The sequence below is a fragment of the Nerophis ophidion genome, linkage group LG19, assembly GCF_033978795.1.
Source record: "Nerophis ophidion isolate RoL-2023_Sa linkage group LG19, RoL_Noph_v1.0, whole genome shotgun sequence".
NCBI lineage: Eukaryota > Metazoa > Chordata > Actinopteri > Syngnathiformes > Syngnathidae > Nerophis > Nerophis ophidion.
In genome coordinates this window covers 7,025,688-7,045,959 of record NC_084629.1, presented here as the reverse complement: position 1 = coordinate 7,045,959, position 20,272 = coordinate 7,025,688, and positions in this window count along the sequence as shown.

Below are 20,272 nucleotides of genomic sequence, written 5' to 3'. Positions count from 1 at the left end.
ACAATGACCTTTTGTCTTGACCTCCTTCTTTAAAGTATCAATGGTCATCTTTTGGACAGTTGTCAAGTCAGCAGTCTTCCCCATGATTGTGTGTCATACAGAATCAAAACGAGAGACCATTTAAAGGCTGTTCCAGGTGTTTTGAGTTAGTTAGCTAATTAGTGTGGCACCAGGTGTCTTCAATATCTGACCTTTTCACCATATTCTAATTTTCTGAGATGTTGCATTTAGGGTTTTCATTGGTTGTTAGCTATAATCATCTCCTTTTTGGCAAAAAACACTTGAAATGTATCTGTCTGTTTGGAATGAATGTATACATTCTACAAGTTTGACTTTCTAAATGGAATTAATGAAATACATAAACTTTTTCATGATATTGTAATAATATGACCAGCACCTGTATATTTTGTAAACAAATATAAAATGTCATCCTTTCCAAATATAACGGTTAATTAGGAAATAATACAAAATTTTAGTGACTATCGTTACCTGGGTGTCATTTTATACCCAACACTTGGCTTTAAAAAACATAAACAGATGAACCAGAGAATTAAATACAACATAAAAACGTTCAAATGTATCAGGAATTCATCAACACTGGAGGCAGCTCAATCTTATTTTAATGCAATGAGTATGTCTCGTTTTTATTATTGTATAACATGTTGGTCGCAGGCAAGCAGAATAACACTGAGGTCATTGGAAACTTTGCACAAAACAATCACCACCATCACTATTTAGTTCTTCAAAAATATAGATTGTTAAATTTAGCTAACATTAAAAGATTAGCACCAATACGAATGGCCCACCGAATCCTAAATAACACTGCACCATCGCCACTTAAGCACTTTGTCCAGTTTACATCTGCTGTGACAACTAGAAACACACGAGCCTCCACCAGGGTGCAGTGTAGCGTACTCAGTTGTAAAAAAATATTTTGCACAATCAGCCTTTTCATATAAAGCCATAAAGGAATGGAATGACCTCAGAATGAACTTGAAAAGTCTAACAGATTACTCTTTATTCACAATTGAAGTTAAAAAGTGGTTTTGTACAAATCAAAGCTGCTCACACGGTCAATAAGGTGGACACCGTGTTTGACGGATCAACTTAATGTGTATTATATTTATCCCTGAGAGCATTTTTGTTGTAAATTGTGAAGTATGTGTGTTAAAATCATGGTTGTTTTTACAAATGACGACAGATGTGAACAAGAGCATGTTTTGTCTTTGTGCGATGATGTAAATGAGGTGTGGTTGTATTGTATATTAAGTATGTGTCCATGAAAGTGCATTTTATGACTTTTCTTAATTTGATTACATGCTATGGTATGATTTTATTGTCATAATTTTATTGCACGATTTTTGTATCCCTTTAATTTAGGTAGCCAGGGACTGCAGATGGAAATGAGCTATTTAGCCATAATCTGGTACAGAACATATCTGTCTTTGAGTTTAATGTTTCTGTGCATGTTTCCCTTCAAATAAAGACTAAATTAAAGTCTTCAACAAGTCAACTATGTTTCCTGTGATGTCAACATCTCGTAAACACCCATCACTCTGTTTCTATTCATTACAATTACACTCAGCTGTAAATAATATTTATGGAGCGCCGACCTTTTACGTGGTACTGTATATCATATCTTAATTTATATCATATCAAATTTGTAATATAGATCAATACAATCTACTAGCATATTAGGTGGGTGTGCGGTTGTGTTTTGATACCACGACTAGAGACCTGTCAGCAAATGCTATCTTGCATTTGAGCAACTTCATGGTTTATTATATTACTTAATTTTTTATTCTTTTTTGAGTGGGTTAATATTGGCCTGTGGGTTACTGGACCGCTTGACACTGGACTTTGAGGGTCTTTTGAGGAAGAAATATTGTCGTGCTACAAACTTGGGTGTGGTGTTGCTTCCTTATTTGTCATTATTCCAAGCTGGTCATCACATCCTTATAGGGCTTGGCGATATGGCAAAAAAAATTAATCATCTCATCTCTATTATTATCCCTTTTTTTTCCATTGTTTTTAACCTGCCAGTTGTATAGCATCTGGACAAGAACCAAATAAACTAGGGATTAGTTCAACGTTTTATCAACATTTTAAAGTGAACATAAAAGGCAATTAAATAAGAAAAAGCACAATAACAACGTACCAATACCGTATTTTCCGGACAATAGAGCGCACCGGATTATAAGGCGCAGTTCCAATGAATGGTCTAATTTTGACCTTTTTTAATCTTTTTTATAGGGCGCATTAAAGGAGTCATATTATTATTATTTTTTCTAAACTGAAAACAATTCCTTGTGGTCATCATAACATGTAACGGTGGTTCTTTGGTCAAAATGTTACACTGCTTAATATTAGAAATAGCAACAGCAGAGGGTGAATGTTACAAAACAAGAAGATATAGAAAAAGAAGAAGCTTATTGACTACGGCGTCAGGACTTATGCAGATCCCAAATACAGATCAGCAGGTACCAGAAGGTAAAAGAAGATGCTTTTGCATAATGTTGTGAAACAAAACACCAAATAATATATCTTACCTTATACACACACTATAATAATACTCGTATGTTTAATGCGCCGACAATACTTCAAGCGATGCGGCTTCATAGCCTACCAAAGTTGTACTAAAACGTTTTGATAGATTTTTGAGCGCCGTGTGTAATGTTCTATATTTTCAATGAAACATTTAAAATCTTGGTGTTATTTACTTGTGACATATCGCCATCATAGTGCAGCCTACACTTTTCTCTTATGTTTGACTGCCATCTACCGGTCACACTTATCATTACACCATGTACCAAATAAAATAGCTTTGAGGTGGGTAAGCTCAACCAAATGTATTTCTTACATTCGGCGCACCGGGCACTGTCGAGTTTTGAGGGGAAAAAAAGGATTTTAAAGGCCTGCTGAAACCCACTACTACCGACCACGCAGTCCGATAGTTTATATATCAATGATGAAATCTTAACATTGCGACACATGCCAATACGGCCGGTTTGGTTTACTAAATTGCAATTTTAAATTTCACGCGTAAGTATCATGCTAAAACGTCGCGGTATGATGACACGTGCGCGTGACGTCACGCATTGTAGAGGACATTTTGTTCCAGCACCGTTCACAGCTATAACTCGTCTGTTTTCATCACATAATTCCACAGTATTCCACAGTGTTGCTGAATCTTTTGCAATTTTTTCAATGAATAATGGAGACGTCAAAGAAGAAAGCTGTAGGTGGTAAGTGGTGTATTGCGGCCGCCTTTAGCAACACAAACACAGCCGGTGTTTCATTCTTTACATTCCCGAAAGATGACGGTGAAGCTTTACTATGGAACAGAGGCGTCAAGCGAACACGGTTGGATTGGACCACACACACACAAAGTACAGTGTATTATGCAGCGATCCTTTCGAAAGATCATGTTTCGAAGAGGGTTCCTTGCGAAGGGCAGAGATGGGCATTGCCACCACCCGTCGACTGGTGTTGAAGAAAGGTGCGGGTCCGACCTTCAGGTTGTACAGGTACGAACATATAATCTCACTAAAACACTAGTAACACGATAAGCAGATAAGGGATTTTCCAGAATTATCCTAGTAAATTTGTCTAATAACATCCGAATCGCTCCCATTGTATAGTCTTTTTTTTTTCTAGTCCTTCACTCTCCCTTTCCTCATCCACGAATCTTTCATCCTCGCTCAAATTAATGGGGAAATCGTCGCATTCTCGGTCCGAATCGCTCTCGCTGCTGGTGGCCATGATTGTAAACAATGTGAATATGTGAGGAACTCCACAACCCGTGATATCACGCTCTGCTACTTCCGGGTCAGCCAAGGCTTTTTTATCAGCACCAAAAGTTGCAAACTTTATCGTCAATGTTCTCTACTAAATCCTTTCAGCAAAAATATGGCAATATCGCGAAATGATCAAGTATGACACATAGAATGGACCTGCTATCCCCCTTTAAATATAACATCTCATTTCAGAAGGCCTTTTTATGTGTGTCTTATAGTCCGTAAAATGCGGTAAATTTGAGTTAAGTTGTCTTCAAGTTTTTACACAGCTGTGGCGACAAATAGTCATCATATTAGCAAAAGAAACAGATCACTTGACATGTGTAAGTCATTTGGAAAATGTATGGCCTTTATTAGATGGTTTGGTAGTTTGAGTCGTGTGTCCACCAGGCGAGCACAGAACATGGCCCCAGATTGGTGCACCGTGCTGGGCTTTGTATCGGGTGCCGGCCTCTGGCTGGCACGGCTCCATGGAGGTGAGTGTTTGTCAAGTGCACGGTAAAAATGATTTTCCCTCAGTCCCATCACGGCAATTTCTGGGAATTTCCGCATTTAGATTTTGTGTTAGCGAAAATGTAATCCGTCTGCAATTCCGATGACGCACGAATCTATGATTCTGTTTACCTTTGCGCACCCAGAAGTGGGGCGGTAATAGGTCGACTCCAATTTGCTGTTCTGCGGTGTTTTTTGTTTATGTTTTTCAGAATCTTTCAGCGCGCACGTGTCATAATTACGACGGTCAGCTGGATAAATAAATAAATGATAAATGGGTTGTACTTGTATAGCGCTTTTCTACCTTCAAGGTACTCAAAACGCTTTTGACACTACTTCCACATTCACACACTGATGGAGGGAGCTGCCATGCAAGGCGCTAACCAGCACCCATCAGGAGCAAGGGTGAAGTGTCTTGCTCAGGACACAACGGACGTGACGAGGTTGGTACTAGGTGGGGATTGAACCAGGTACCCCTGGGTTGCGCACGGCCACTCTTCCACTCCGCTACGCCGTCCCGATAAAAAAATTTTACAGACAGTCGTAACATTAGTTCAAAAGTTTTACGGCCCACTTGGTCCGACCCAACTAGGAACCGGTACCTAAAAATACCGGCACTCTGTATAACAACCCTAATGGCAAGTAAAACAAAGCTGAGCGGCACAAACATTTTTAGATAGAGCTCTTGGACACTCACCATGGAACTAATGGAGGTTGCCTACAGCCACAACTGTTAATGCCAATGTTTTTTGACGGGGCTAAATAAAGACATAGGAGGTTATTTGCTTTTGTAGATATAAGGTTGCTATAGGCTGGTTCAGGTTACACATAGGCATCTAGTCCGTCTTAAATTCAGAATTACCAGTCCATGGTGTTGTCCCGATACCAATATTTTGTTACCGGTACCAAAATTATTTTGATATTTTTCGGTACTTTTCAATACTTTTCTAGGTAAAGGGTACCACAAAAAAATGCATTATTGGCTTTATTTTAACAAAAAATATTATGATACATTAAACATATGTTTCTTATTCTTATTTGATTGATTGATTGATTGATTGATTGATTGATTGATTGATTGATTAATTGATACTTTTATTAGTAGATTGCACAGTTCAGTACATATTCCGTACAATTGACCACTAAATGGTAACACCCGAATACGTTTTTCAACTTGTTTAAGTCGGGGTCCACGTTAATCAATTCATTTATCCCACCGGGGTGAGTTTTTCCTTGCCCTTATGTGGGCTCTGAACCGCATATGTGGTTGTGGCTTGTGCAGCCCTTTGATACATGTGTGTGATTTAGGGCTAAATAAATGATGTCAAGGCGAGGACTTGGGCGTGGATTGTTTTCCCGAGGTGCAAAGCGATCGGAGTGGACTATGGGGTTTGTTCTTCCGGAAGGCAAAGGAAAGTTGGCGCGGGAAAGGCGTGAATGTAAGTACATATTTTTATGTTGACACTGTCTACAAAATAGGAAGCAAGCAAAAAGCGCTCACAATGGAGGTACAAAACTTGGCTATGAAAAAAAAAAAAAAAAACTTGCACTATGGCATGAATAACAAACTATAAACAAAACTTACTTGGCATGGAACTGTGAAACATGGCATGACGTAAGTAGAGGTATCGAGGGTGGGAAATGGTGATGTTGCCAGGACGAAGAACAGAAACAGACCGGCTTAAATAGCAGTGACATGATCAGTGAAAACAGGTGTGCGAGTGCAAAACGTGAGACAGGTGCGTGACAGGTGAAAAGTAATGGGTAGTCAAGGTAACAAAACAAACCAGGAAGTGCAAAAACAGGAACTGAGTGTCCAAAAAAACAAAACAGGATCACACAGACATGACAAATAAACATTGATGGATTGATTATTGCAAGTTTGTCCTTAAATACAATGGTGAACATACTAGACAACTTGTCTTTTAGTAGTAAGTAACCAAAAAAAGGCTCCTAATTTAGTCTGCCGACATATGCAGTAACATATTGTGTTATTTTCCATTTTATTATTTTGTCAAAATTAGTAAGGACAAGTGGTAAAAAATGGATTATTAATCTACTTGTTCATTTACTCTTAATATCTGCTTACTTTCTCTTTTAACATGTTCTATCTACACTTCTGTTAAAATGTAATAATCTCTTATTCTTCTGTTGTTTGGATACTTTACATTAGTTTTGGATGATACCACAAATTTGGGTATCAATCCGATACCAAGTCGTTACAGGATCACACATTGGTCATATTTTTAAATCCTTATGTGTCCAAGGACATATTTCCTGAGTTCAGAAAAATAATATTAATAAAAAAAATAAAAATAAAATAAGTTTCTTTATCGATGTAATCATAGTAGTATAACATTAGATACGCTCCTGTACTTGGTATCATTACAGTGGATGTTAGGTGTAGATCCACCAATGGTTTACATTTTGATGCCGGTGAGCTACGGTGTGTAGTGAAGTGAAGTGAAGTTAATTATATTTATATAGCGCTTTTTCTCTAGTGACTCAAAGCGCTTTTACATAGTGAAACCCAATATCTAAGTTACATGTAAACCAGTGTGGGTGGCACTGGGAGCACGTGGGTAAAGTGTCTTGCCCAAGGACACAACGGTAGTGACTAGGATGGCAGAAGCGGGAATCGAACCTGCAACCCTCAAGTTGCTGGCACGGCCACTCTACCAACCGAGCTATACCGCCCCTTAAATACAATAGTGAACATACTAGACAACTTGTCTTTTAGTAGTAAGTAAACAAAAAAAAGCTCCTAATTTAGTAGTGAAGAATGTTTAGCTATTCCTCGTCCTGCAGGGATGATACTTGTTAGAAACATACCTTATTTGTCGCCATGGAGGCGAGGATTAGTATTTTAGTAGTAGCTAAAGCACTGCAGACTGGGGGTGGACTTTAGCCGCTAGCTAGCTAGCCATGTCTTCAAGCACCTCTTCCGGTGGGCGTTTTAGCGTTATAACTTCACCTTCATTGTTAGTTTTTAGATCAATATGCGTCCGTTCTCCCTTTTCTGTCTACACACTGTGTCTGTTTGTAAGTACTCTGTGATTGTGCACTGCCGAACATGCTCCTCTGCTCGTAAACCAGCAATGACACAACGTAATGACGGGGGAGATGGGGGGGAGACTGTACTTTTCAGAGGCGGTATAGTACCGAATATGATTCATTATTATTGCGGTACTATACTAATACCGGTATACCGTACAACCCTACTAGTCTGGTATGCATATTGAAGTATTTTGAGACATTTTTTCCCCCATGCATTGTTAAAAAGGCGCGGCTGCACATGTTGCTGGTTGCATGAATGTCACATTATGAAAGAAATTGAGGGCTTAAATTTCCATCTCATCTCTTTGCCCGTGAGAAGGATGGCGTGTGCTGTGAACCAAAGCCAAAAAAAAAAAAAAAAGACCATCCAGACAGTCAGCAGCAAAAGCGAAAAAGCCGCAGGCCATGGTGACTGACATGGTGTGAGGGTGTGCCAGTGCCCTTGAGCAAAGGACACTCTCCCTGCCTTGAAAGCACCACTGATGTGCAAACGTGCACTAAGATTTTAAACTAATTCTCTTGCCTTAGGGAGAAAAACAAAAAAAAAACATGCAACAAATATTTACTTTTTTTTTTTTCATTGCGGATTGAGTTGGGGTGTGTAACAGTTTTAGTGCCAAGGTTGAGTTCATACCGTTCATGAAGGACTGTTTTTGTTGACATTTTCCTTTGTGAATATGAATGACAAATATTCATGCAAACACAGGAGGTATGAATGTATGGACACACTACTTGTTGAGTTTCATCGCCATTTTCATCCTTGTAATATATCAATCAATCAATCAATGTTTACTTATATAGCCCTAAATCACTAGTGTCTCAAAGGGCTGCACAAACCACCACGACATCCTCGGTAGGCCCACATAAGGGCAAGGAAAACTCACACCCAGTGGGACATCGGTGACAATAATGACCCAGTGGGACGTCGGTGACAATAATGACTATGAGAACCTTAGAGAGGAGGAAAGCAATGGATGTCGAGCGGGTCTAACATGATACTGTGAAAGTTCAATCTACAATGGATCCAACACAGTCGCGAGAGTCCAGTCCAAAGCGGATCCAACACAGCAGCGAGAGTCCCGTTCACAGCGGAGCCAGCAGGAAACCATCCCAAGCGGAGGCGGATCAGCAGCGCAGAGATGTCCCCAGCCGATACACAGGCAAGCAGTATATATATATATACAATATATATATATATACAATATATATAATATAATATATATAATATAATATATATATATATATACAATATATACAATATACAATATATAACCAAGTGTCACAGTTGTGTTTAATAATATCATATCACATGAGCTTATATTAGTTTGTAATTCATATAATACTTTTTCCTCTATTGTATTTCTAGTGACACTTGAGAAAAAAAATACGTACATCACAAAACAAACGCTGTCTACCTCGCATCACCGATGTATTTTTTAAGAGACATTTTCTTTAGAACATCCTTCAGATGTTTCGACTTTATGATGCATTCACCCCATACATCATTCCGGAGGGCTGAGTTTCCTCTTATGTTGACGGTGAAAAATAGCGAGAGAGAAAAGAAAAGTATTTTATAGTAGTTCTGGTAGAATTTCATTATTACTTGATTCAATATTCTCCCGTGGACATGCCTGCATTACAGTCAAGTCATGTCCTCAAATTGTTGGGTTTTCAATCACGTGACCAGAAGGCAGTTCTGGGTTTTCCTTGGAGGGAAAGAGTCCCATAGGCTACTGTTTATTTACATGCGTTAGTGCAGATTTGTGTCTATTTTGAAAGGTTTAGAGGTATATTTACAAGGCAGATACCATGAAAAAATACTATGAGATGGAGTTGATTTATACACTCTTAATAAAAAATGTTTTTTAAAGATTTAAACCAGGGGTCCCCAAACAGTAGGTATGGTGTTCTTGGGATGCAACTCAGTATTCTTCTTCCTCCAAACACGACGAGTTGAGTTTATACCAAAAAGTTCTAATTTGGTTTCATCTGACCACATGACATTCTCCCAATCCTCTCCGGTATCATCCATGTATCCATTTTGGTATAAACTGAACTCGTCGTGTTTGGAGGAAGAAGAATACTGAGTTGCATCCCAAGAACACCATACCTACTGTGAAGCATGGGGGTGGAAACATCATGCTTTGGGGCTGTTTTTCTGCTAAGGGGACAGGACGATTGATCCGTGTTAAGGAAAGAATGAATGGGGCCATGTATCGTGAGATTTTGAGCCAAAACCTCCTTCCATCAGTGAGAGCTTTGAATGGTTGACCAAATACTTATTTTCCACCATAATTTACTAATAAATTCTTTAAAATTCCTACAATTTGAATTCCTGGATTTTCTTTTTACATTCTGTCTCTCACAGTTGAAGTGTAGCTATGATGAAAATTACAGACCTCCGTCATCATTTTAAGTGGGAGAACTTGCACAATCGGTGGCTGACTAAATACTTTTTTGCCCCACTGTATGTATATACATATATATATATATATATATATATATATATATATATATATATATATAAATACATATATACATACACACACACACTTACACATATATATATATATATATGTATATATCTTTTTTTTATTTATTTTATTTTATTTTATTTATTTTTTTTTTTAAATTGGACTTCCCGTGAGCCGGATTTTGGACGATGGCGGGCCAGATCCGGCCCTCGGGCCACAGTTTGCCGGCCGCTGATTTTAATCATTCAACATCAACATCAAGTCGAGTGTTGGGAGTCATTGCTCGACCTTACTTCTTTCTACAATTGCAAGTAGAAAAAACTGGAGGCACATCAGGTCTTTGCGTCTGAAGGGGTCCACAAATTAAACATTAATCCGTGAAAGACAATGTTTGACTTATTCGTGCATCTTCAAGTACCGTCTTTAATTGACACAACGAGTGCCGTACTGCTGTGATCGGGACACTAATGACAAAAAGGATAACTTTAGATTTTGCAGTTGATTTCCTGCTACAAATATTTCACTCTCATCTATAAATCCTGTCTGCAGTGTTTTATACTTTGTAAAGTTCATATGTTGTCTTATTTTTTAGCTACATTTCCCTGTTGTCCAGCCATGTTTGCTTTCCACCAATACTTAGCGATATCAAGATTCAGTATGACGTTGAGACAACGAGATATTTGCTTTCAAAAAGTAATTTGTGGACGTCACATTTATTTGTATGTTTTATTTCACTCATTCAAGGTAAAACAATAAACAATCACCATAACATTTAAAGTAAATAATGAACGAAGAGGAGCAGAAAGACATAAAACTAATATCGGCCTCCTATCATCGCTCAACCATATAGTGAACTGGAACCATGAGCTAGTAATAGACTTATTTATTTATCAGTGCTCTTGTGACATTTTATTAAAATATGCGCATACAAAATGTAATTTTTGAAGTGGAATTATTGGGGCACGTCCTGACGTGTTTGGCACTTTAAACACATGTTTACTTAAAGTGTGCTACATTAATTATGGTAAATATTTCAAGTCATTTAGGAAATATCCATCCATCCATCCATCTTCTTCTGCTTATCTGAGGTCGGGTCGCGGGGGCAGCAGCCTAAGCAGGGAAGCCCAGACTTCCCTCTCCCCAGCCACTTCGTCTTGGGGGATCCCGAGACATTCCCAGGCCAGCCGGGAGACATAGTCTTCCCAACGTGTCCTGGGTCTTCCCCGTGGCCTCCTACCGGTTGGACGTGACCTAAACACCTCCATAGGAAGGCGTTCGGGTGGCATCCTGACCAAATGCCCAAGCCACCTCATCTGGCTCCATTCGACGCGGCTTTACTTTGAGCTCCTCCCGGATGACAGTATAAAAAAAAATAAAAATAAAAAAACACTTCCCAAATGCTCAACTCTACAGGCGATTAAAACAACATTGAGTTGAGATGAATAATACAAATAATAAAGATACAGAGTTGTGCATCTTTTTGTGAAACAGCAAATCTTATAACAGTAGTTACTGTAACTTTTAATGCTAAAGTTAAGAACGTGACGTATGTGTTTTAAAGGCCTACTGAAACCCACTACTACCCACCACGCAGTCTGATAGTTTATATATCAATGATGAAATATTAACATTGCAACACATGCCAATACGGCCTTTTTAGTTTACTAAATTGCAATTTTAAATTTCCCGGGAATTTCTTGTTGAAAATGTTCGCGGAATGATGACGTGTACGCGTGACGTCACGGACTGTTAGGAAATATTAGCGCTGCGCACACACACAGCTAAAAGTCGTCTGCTTTAATCGCATAATTACACAGTATTTTGGACATCTGTGTTGCTGAATCTGTTGCAATTTGTTCAATTAATAATGGAGACTATAAAGAAGAATGCTGTTGGTGGAAAGCGTAGATTGCAGCTGTCTTTAGCACCGAGACACAGCCGGTGTTTCTTTGTTTGTTGTGAAGCAGTGCGGTCAAGCGAACATGTTTTCTCTACATCAACCAGCATGTTTTTGGATGGGGAAATTGTGATATATATCTTACCGAAGAAATCCGTGGATTATTCGTCGTTCTGCAGCAGCTGTGAGCTTGGCTCCTCAGCTTCTCACTGCAGCCATCCGACCTCGAGGTATGTCTTTACAATCTTTACAAACTTTAAAATCTCACTAAAACACTATTAAAACAATAAGCAGATAAGGGATCTTCCAGAATTATCCTAGTAAATGTGTCTAATTACATCTGAAACGCTCACACTGCCGTTGCCCGGAGCTGTCGCTTTTTTTTTTTTTTCTATTCCTTCACTATCAGTATCCTAATTCAGGAATCTTTCATCCTCGCTCAAATTAATGGTGAAATTGTCGTTTTCTCGGTCCGAATAGCTCTTGCTGCTGGAGGCTCCCATTAAAAACAAAGTGAATATGTGAGGAGCCCCCAATCTTGTGACGTCATCGTCTGCGACTTCCGGTAAAGGCAGAGCTTTTTTGTCAGCAGCAAAAGTTGCAAACTTTATCGTCGATGTTCTCTACTAAATCCTTTCAGCAAAAATATGGCAATATCGCGAAATGATCAAGTATGACACATAGAATGGATCTGCTATCCCCGTTTAAATAAGAAAATCTAATTTCAGTAGGCCTTTAAAAAATAAAAAATAAAAAAGGATTGAAAATGGAAAAAGATGGGGGGAAAAACATTTTTTTGTTTTAGTATGTTTTTTGTTTGAGGAAAAACATGACACAAACCTTCCCAATTGTTATAAAACCCACTGTTTAATATGTTTGTGTGTATGCTTCACTGATGAGAGTGTTTGGTGAACATCGTTTTGTCCCACTAATTTTGGTGGTTCTTGAACTCACCATAATGTGGACTGTGACGCAACAGTTTGTTAAGATTTAAAATCTCCCACTCCTTCTTTGTCTCATTTTGTCCACCAAACGTTTTATGCTGTGTGTGAATGCACAAAGCTGAGCTTTGTTGATATTATTGACTTGTTGGAGTGTTAATCCGGCATATTTGGTCAGTGCATGACTGCAAGCTAATCAATGCTAACATGCTATTTAGGCTAGTTGTCTGTACATATTGCATCATTATGCCTCACGTGTAGGTATATTTGAGCTCATCTAATATCCTTTACTTTTGTCCTCTTTGTATGTAATTTAGTTTTGCATGTGTCATGACACATTATCTGTCTGTAATATTGGCTGCATTTCAGATAGTTGCTTGTGTGCCATGTTGTTCCAGACCACAGCAAACATTGTCTAGCTTGCCAAAGATTGTAATAAATCTATTAAAAGAAAACAGCCTGTCGTTTCCTTTAACTTGGACACACACCTCTATACCTTTGGCCATTAATTTCCAGGAGTTATCTCACCTTCTGAGTAGCTTCTGATATACTAATGGTTTCTAATGTGTTAAAAATGTGTAGAATAAATATACAATTTCAACATTTCTTTCAACAAGATTTCCGTCAGCCTGCAATACGTAGTAATTTTGATAATAGGCAAATATAGCTAATATAGACACTTACGTTGAGGTGGCGACTTGTCCAAGGTGTACCCTGCCTGACACCAGGATGCAGCTGAGATAGGTTTCAGCACCCCTCGTGACCCTGAAAGGGACAAACAGTGGAAAATGGATGGATGGATGCACACTTGCGTCATGTGTTGCCTTCATTATAAGACTTATATACAGCTTTTAAATTTTTGCGGCTCCAGGCGGATTAGTTTTTTCTTTTTTTGGGTTGCCGACCCCTGGATTAAGGGCATAATATTCCATCCATCCATTATCTACCACTTCATATACTTATAGTACATGCACTGTGTGTGTAAGCTGTGAAGTATAATAAGATGCACATATCAACAGGAGACATAAAACGTAATATTTCATTGAAAAAAATTGAGACGGACTTTTGTTTAACAAATGTAAACAAGTACCGTATTTTTCGGACTATAAGTCGCAGTTTTTTTCATAGTTTGGCCGGGGGTGCGACTTATACCCGGGAGCGACTTATGTGTGAAATTATTAACATATTACCGTAAAATATCAAATAATATTATTTAGCTCATTCACGTAAGAGACTAGACGTATAAGATTTCATGGGATTTAGCGATTAGGAGTGACAGATTGTTTGGTAAACATATTGTGACGTCTTGATGGCATTGTGGTGACGAGTTGTTCTCTTGTGGGTTCCGCGAAGATGGACACAGCGTGAGGTAGGAACAATAATTTATTCATACTAACTAAAACAGACTAAGAACCAAAAACACTTGCTCGAAGGCACTAACAAACAAAACAGAAAGCGCTAGCATGAGCAAGGGACAAACAACTGAAATAGCATGGAAGCTAATGTACACGACGGTAGTTACCACAATGCTGGAAAGAGCGACGTCAACTGTAGCGTGAAGCAAACAAGAGTCCAAGAAAGAATATCAAAGGCGGTCTTAAATAAAGAGATAGCTAATCAAGGGCAGCTGCGCGAGATCAAAGGAGAGACAGGTGACACTAAATGGGTAACTATGACAAAGGAACAAAACCAGGAAGTGCCACAAAGAACTGAGGAAGACAAATAGTAGACAGAATGTGATAACAAACGGAACCAAAACAAGAATATGCCATGATCCAAGACGTGGATCATGACACATATAGCATGTTCTATATGTTACAGTTGGTACAAAATGCGGCTGCTAGACTTTTGACAAGAACAAGAAAGTTTGATCACATTACGCCTGTACTGGCTCACCTGCACTGGCTTCCTGTGACTTTAAGGTTTTACTACTTACGTATAAAATACTACACGGTCTAGCTCCATCCTATCTTGCCGATTGTATTGTACCATATGTCCTGGCAAGAAATCTGCGTTCAAAGGACTCCGGCTTATTAGTGATTCCCAAAACCCAAAAAAAGTCTGCGGGCTATAGAGCGTTTTCCGTTCGGGCTCCAGTACTCTGGAATGCCCTCCCGGTAACAGTTCGAGATGCCACCTCAGTTGAAGCTTTTAAGTCTCACCTTAAAACTCATTTGTATACACTAGCCTTTAAATAGACTCCCTTTTTAGACCAGTTGATCTGCCGTTTCTTTTCTTTTTCTTCTATGTCCCACTCTCCCTTGTGGAGGGGGTCCGGTCCGATCCGGTGGCAATGTACTGCTCGCCTGTGTATCGGCTGGGGACATCTCCGCCTCCGCTTGGGATGGTTTCCTGCTGGCTCCGCTGTGAACGGGACTCTCGCGACTGTGTTGGATCCATTATGGATTGAACTTTGACAGTATCATGTTGAACTTTCACAGTATCATGTTAGACCCGCTCGACATCCATTGCTTTCCTCCTCTCCAAGGTTCTCATAGTCATTATTGTCACCGATGTCCCACTGGGTGTGAGTTTTCCTTGCCCTTATGTGGGCCTACCGAGGATGTCCTAGTGGTTTGTGCAGCCCTTTGAGACACTAGTGATTTAGGGCAATATAAGTAAACATTGATTGATTGATTGATAGTTATTTGAATGACTTACCATAATATGTTACGTTAACATAGCAGGCACCTTCTCCGTTGGTTATTTATGCCTCATATAACGTACACTTATTCAGCCTGTTATTTATTTTAAATTGCCTTTCAAATGTCTATTCTTGGTGTTGGGTTTTATCAAATAAATTTCCCCCCCAAAATTGTGACTTATACTCCAGTGTGACTTGTATGTTTTTTTCCTTCTTTGTTTGTTTGTTTGTTTGTTTTCACCCCCCCAAAAATGAGTCTTTTATTCAAGATCGGACAAAACAAGCTCATTTAGTTTGTTTGGCTTGAGAGAAGCCATGAAAATAAATGTTCGCAAAATGAGTAGCTCATGGCCATTTTCATTTTGTCAAAGTAGCTCTCACAAGAAAAAAGGTTGGAGACCCGTGTTTTACCGTACAATGTAATAGTTTAATTTGGTATGATTACTTGCTTGTGGGGATTTGGTTTCTGGAAAGAAAAAATAATGGATGTTTGGCTCTCTCTGCATTTGACAAAATGCCCAGCACACTGCAGTATATCAGGACGTACACCACCCCCGTGTAACCCTGAAAGGGACAAGCGGTAGGAAATGGATGGATGGATGGTATCTTCTATAGCAGTGGTTCTCAAATTGGGGTACGCGTATCCCCGGGGGTACTTGAAGGTATGCCAAGGGGTACGTGAGATATATTTTTTTTAATATTCTAAAAATAGCAACAATTCAAAAATCCTTTATAAATATATTTATTGAATAATAAGTCAACAAAATATGAATGTAAGTTCATAAACTGTGAAAAAAATACAGCAATGCAATATTCAGTGTTGACAGCTAGATTTTTTGTGGACATGTTACATAAATATTGATGTTAAAGATTTATTTTTTTGTGAAAAAATGTTTAGAATTAAGTTCATGAATCCAGATGGATCTTTATTACAATCCCCAAAGAGGGCACTTTAAGTTGATGACTACTTCTACGTGTAGAAATCTTTATTAGGGTCCGCCAGACCCATTGCAAAAGGACTCCCAAAGGAGTGTTTTTGCAATGGGCCAAAGGACCCTATTGTAACTGTAAGGTTTTGTTATTATTATTCTTTATTCTTTCGCACCTTCGCACCCTAATTTGACCCCCTTAACATGCTTCAAAACGCACCAAATTTGACACACACGTCGGTGTGGCAATTTATCCCAACTTATTAAGTAACCAAACCCCAAAAATGAAATTTGCACTCTAGTGCCCCCTAGAAAGAAAAAAAAAAAACTGACTGCTTGTAACTTCTGTTAGCAATGTAGTAGAGACATGAAACAAAAACCTCTATGTAGGACTGACTTAGACCTGGATTTCATAATTTTACCTTCTAGGACAAAAATCAACAAAACATTTTCAAAAACCCATTCAAAGCTAAATTTTTGCAAAAAATGCAATTTTTGCCTCTGTGAGCTGTAATTTGACCCGCTTAAAATGCTTCCAAGTGCAAGTTAAAGCTCTACTATGCAAAGCAAAAGCCATTTATCAACAACATCCAAAAACGCCGATCTGTAATTTCATCCCCTTAACATGCTTCAAAACTCACCAAATTTTACACACACATCAGGACTGGCGAAAATTGCCATCTAATAAAAAACCAAACCCTAAAAATAAAAATTGCGCTCTAGCGCCCCCTTGGAAAAAACACAGACAAAACTGCTTGTAACTTATGTTAGGAATGTCGTAGAGACATGAAACAAAAACCTCTATGTAGGTCTGACTAAGACCAGGGCTTGGGCTGCGGGGGCAGTAGCCAAAGCGGACCCGTCCAACGCTGCTTGCAGCTTTAATTTAGACTTGAATCACTTGTTTATTTTTCAACGTTTTTAGTCATTTTTATATATTTTTTTTACAAATAGTTCAAGAAAGACCACTACAAATGAGCAATATTTTGCACTGGTGTACAATTCAATAAATCAGAAACTGATGACATAGTGCTGTATTTTACTTCTTTATCGCTTTTTTTCAACCAAAAATGCTTTGCTCTGATTAGGGGGTACTTGAATTAAAAAAAAATGTTCACAGGGGGTACATCACTGAAAAAAGGTGGAGAACCACTGTTTTATAGAATACAGAATAGGGACTTCATTCTGTATTTTATAATCCTAAACCTGTTGTTGTTTTTTACTCAGAGTGCTTTGAGAAAAGAACAGTGTATCGGCTAATTGTTATGCTTTATGTTTTAAGCAAACATTTGAGTTGCAAACATTAGTTGGCTTGGTGGATTTCGCAGTAAACCCGTTAGAGCCGCCAAAAAACATCTGGGGCTTACTTGCTAGAAGTATGTTAACGAAAGATCAACACAACTTTGTTTTCCAACTATGGCAAGAAAGAGAGTATGAAGGACAGTGCTGAAAAAAAGACGTTGATGATATTCAGGAAATTATATAATAATTCATGAGAAAACCTGACAGAGCGTGTAGCTAGCTAACTTGGCTCTAGAGCCACGGGTTGCTGACCCCTGGTATAAAGCTATGTCTACACTAAGCCGGATAACCCCTTAAACAAATAAATATTTAGCCTAAGCCCCGTTTAAGCCCCACTAAACCATCATTTAGGATTCTTCTCCTTGAATTGGATTTTTTGGATCTCCGGCTCTTATCTTTGTATGGACTCATTGATCGTTTACAAACTGAGTTCGGAGAGAAGGTGAAGTCAGAAAGGCAGCGCCCCACACAGGAAGTGACGTCACAAAGTACGCGCCACAGCCAACTTCAAAACAACCGAAGCTAACCACTGGAAAGATGGAGGCGAGTCATCCAGACATGCCCGTGTTTCTCCTTCCTCTACATCATGGGTGTCAAACTCTGGCCCACGGGCCAAATCTGGCCCGCCGTGTAATTTAATTTGGCCCTTGAGGCAATATCAATTTAGCATTAGAGCTGGCCCGCCGGTGTTATACAGCGTCGGTGCCGCTGTAACACCGCATTCACCGCTAATACTCATACTTGCCAACCCTCCTAATTTTCCCGGTAGACTCCCGAAGTTCAGCGCCCCTCCCGAAAATCTCCCGGGGCAACCATTCTCCCGAATTTCTACCGATTTCCCCCTGGACAATTATATTGGGGGTGTGCATTTAAGGCACTGCCTTTAGCGTTCTTTACAACCTGTCGTCACGTCCGCTTTTCCTCCATACTAACAGCGTGTCACATAATATTTGTGCATTTTACACACACACACACACAAACACACAGAAGTGAATGCAACGCATACTTGGTAAACAGCCATACAGGTCTCACTGAGGGTGGCCGTATAAACAACTTTAGCACTGTTACAAATATGCGCCACACTGTGAACCCACACCAAACAAGAATGACAAACACATTTCAGGTGAACATTCGCACCGTAACACAACATAACAAATACCCAGAACCCCTTGCAGCACTAACTCTTCTGGGAAACTTCCAGCAAACTGACCAATCATTAACGTTTTATTCATGCATTTTCTCTTGCTACTTCAAGGCTCGAATGTTTGGTTCATTCATTATTGTTATTTTATTTTCAAATGTATTATTAGCCTGTGTGAAAAAATGTATATTTACCTCAGAAGATTGCAAATAGAAAAAAAGGCATTACATTTTTATTTAAATTGTATTTGATATGCCATCGATATTTTTTTTAATTATTGTTATTATTATTTGAAACTAGATTTTGCATGTCACTAAAGTTATATAAGCCTTGCTTGTTCAATATTTAATGCAAAACTTGTTTGGGTCCCTATTAAAAGGTTAATTTGTTCAACCTTGGCCCGCGGCTTTGTTCCGTTTAAAATTTTGGCCCACTCTGTATTTGAGTTTGACACCCTTGCTCTACATCATGGGTGGACAAACTTTGTCTGCAGGCGAGCTACTTTTACGTTTTTGTTAACAAGTGAAAGGTGTTTAATAATAATAAAAACATGTTTAACACGTATAGATTCCTTTTTTTCATTAAGACAAGAATACAAGTTGGAGTATTACCTGATTCTGATAACTTGCATTGATTGGAATCAGACAGTAGTGCTGATAACGTCCACATTTTCAAATGGATGAGAATAAAAGTCCTCCTTTCTGTCCGATACCACATGAGAGTGGTTGGTTTTTGGCATCTTATTTGTCTAGCTTCCATACTCGTTTTTATAAACTTTACAAGAAATACAATGGCGGCGAACTCTGTGCACGCCAGTTCCTTTGAGACTCTTATTTTGTTAGCGCAGGCATAATGAATTAGCACTTTTAATTGTGAAGACAAGAACTGTGCAGTCGGTGACAGCAAGTACGATGCGAGGGTCTGTTGAAATAAAAAGGGTTTCTCGCCTTCCCCTCGATCAACCAGTGTTATCTCAGAAGATCTTTGGGTGCTGTGAATGTCAATCAAATGACGAAAGTGATGTCTTAGTGAAGATTGATGATCACTAATTTTTAGGTCTATTTTTTTAATGCCTGGCTGGCGATCGACTGACACACCCTCTACCATCGACTGGTAGCTCGCTATCGACGTAATGGGCACCCCTGCTCTATATGTACAGATGCGTGTGGAAATCACACATGAATACCTTAAGATAAAAAAAACGCACGATTGCAGCTATTTGGGATACAGCACATCTCAGACGGCAAGAGAACTTTCGAAAGTCCAGGTCAGCTGTGATTCTACTTACCGAAAATGTTCGTCCATCTGTCGAAGGAGAGACAACGAGAATGCGGGCTCCCGTGGATGTGACAAAAAAGGTAGCGTGTGCTTTGTATTACCTGGCCGACGAGGGAAGACTACGGAAAACATTGAATGCTTTTGGACTTGCAAAGCAGACTGTATCAGTTATTGTCTCGGTCCAGAGTATATAAAATCACTAAAAACGAATAGACAACGAAGGTGAAGGCAAAAGAGTGTCCTGATCAGATATCTAGATCCCTCGACTGATTGATGTAAGATGTTCTTGGTCACATTGTTTACTTTCACTTGTTCATTAA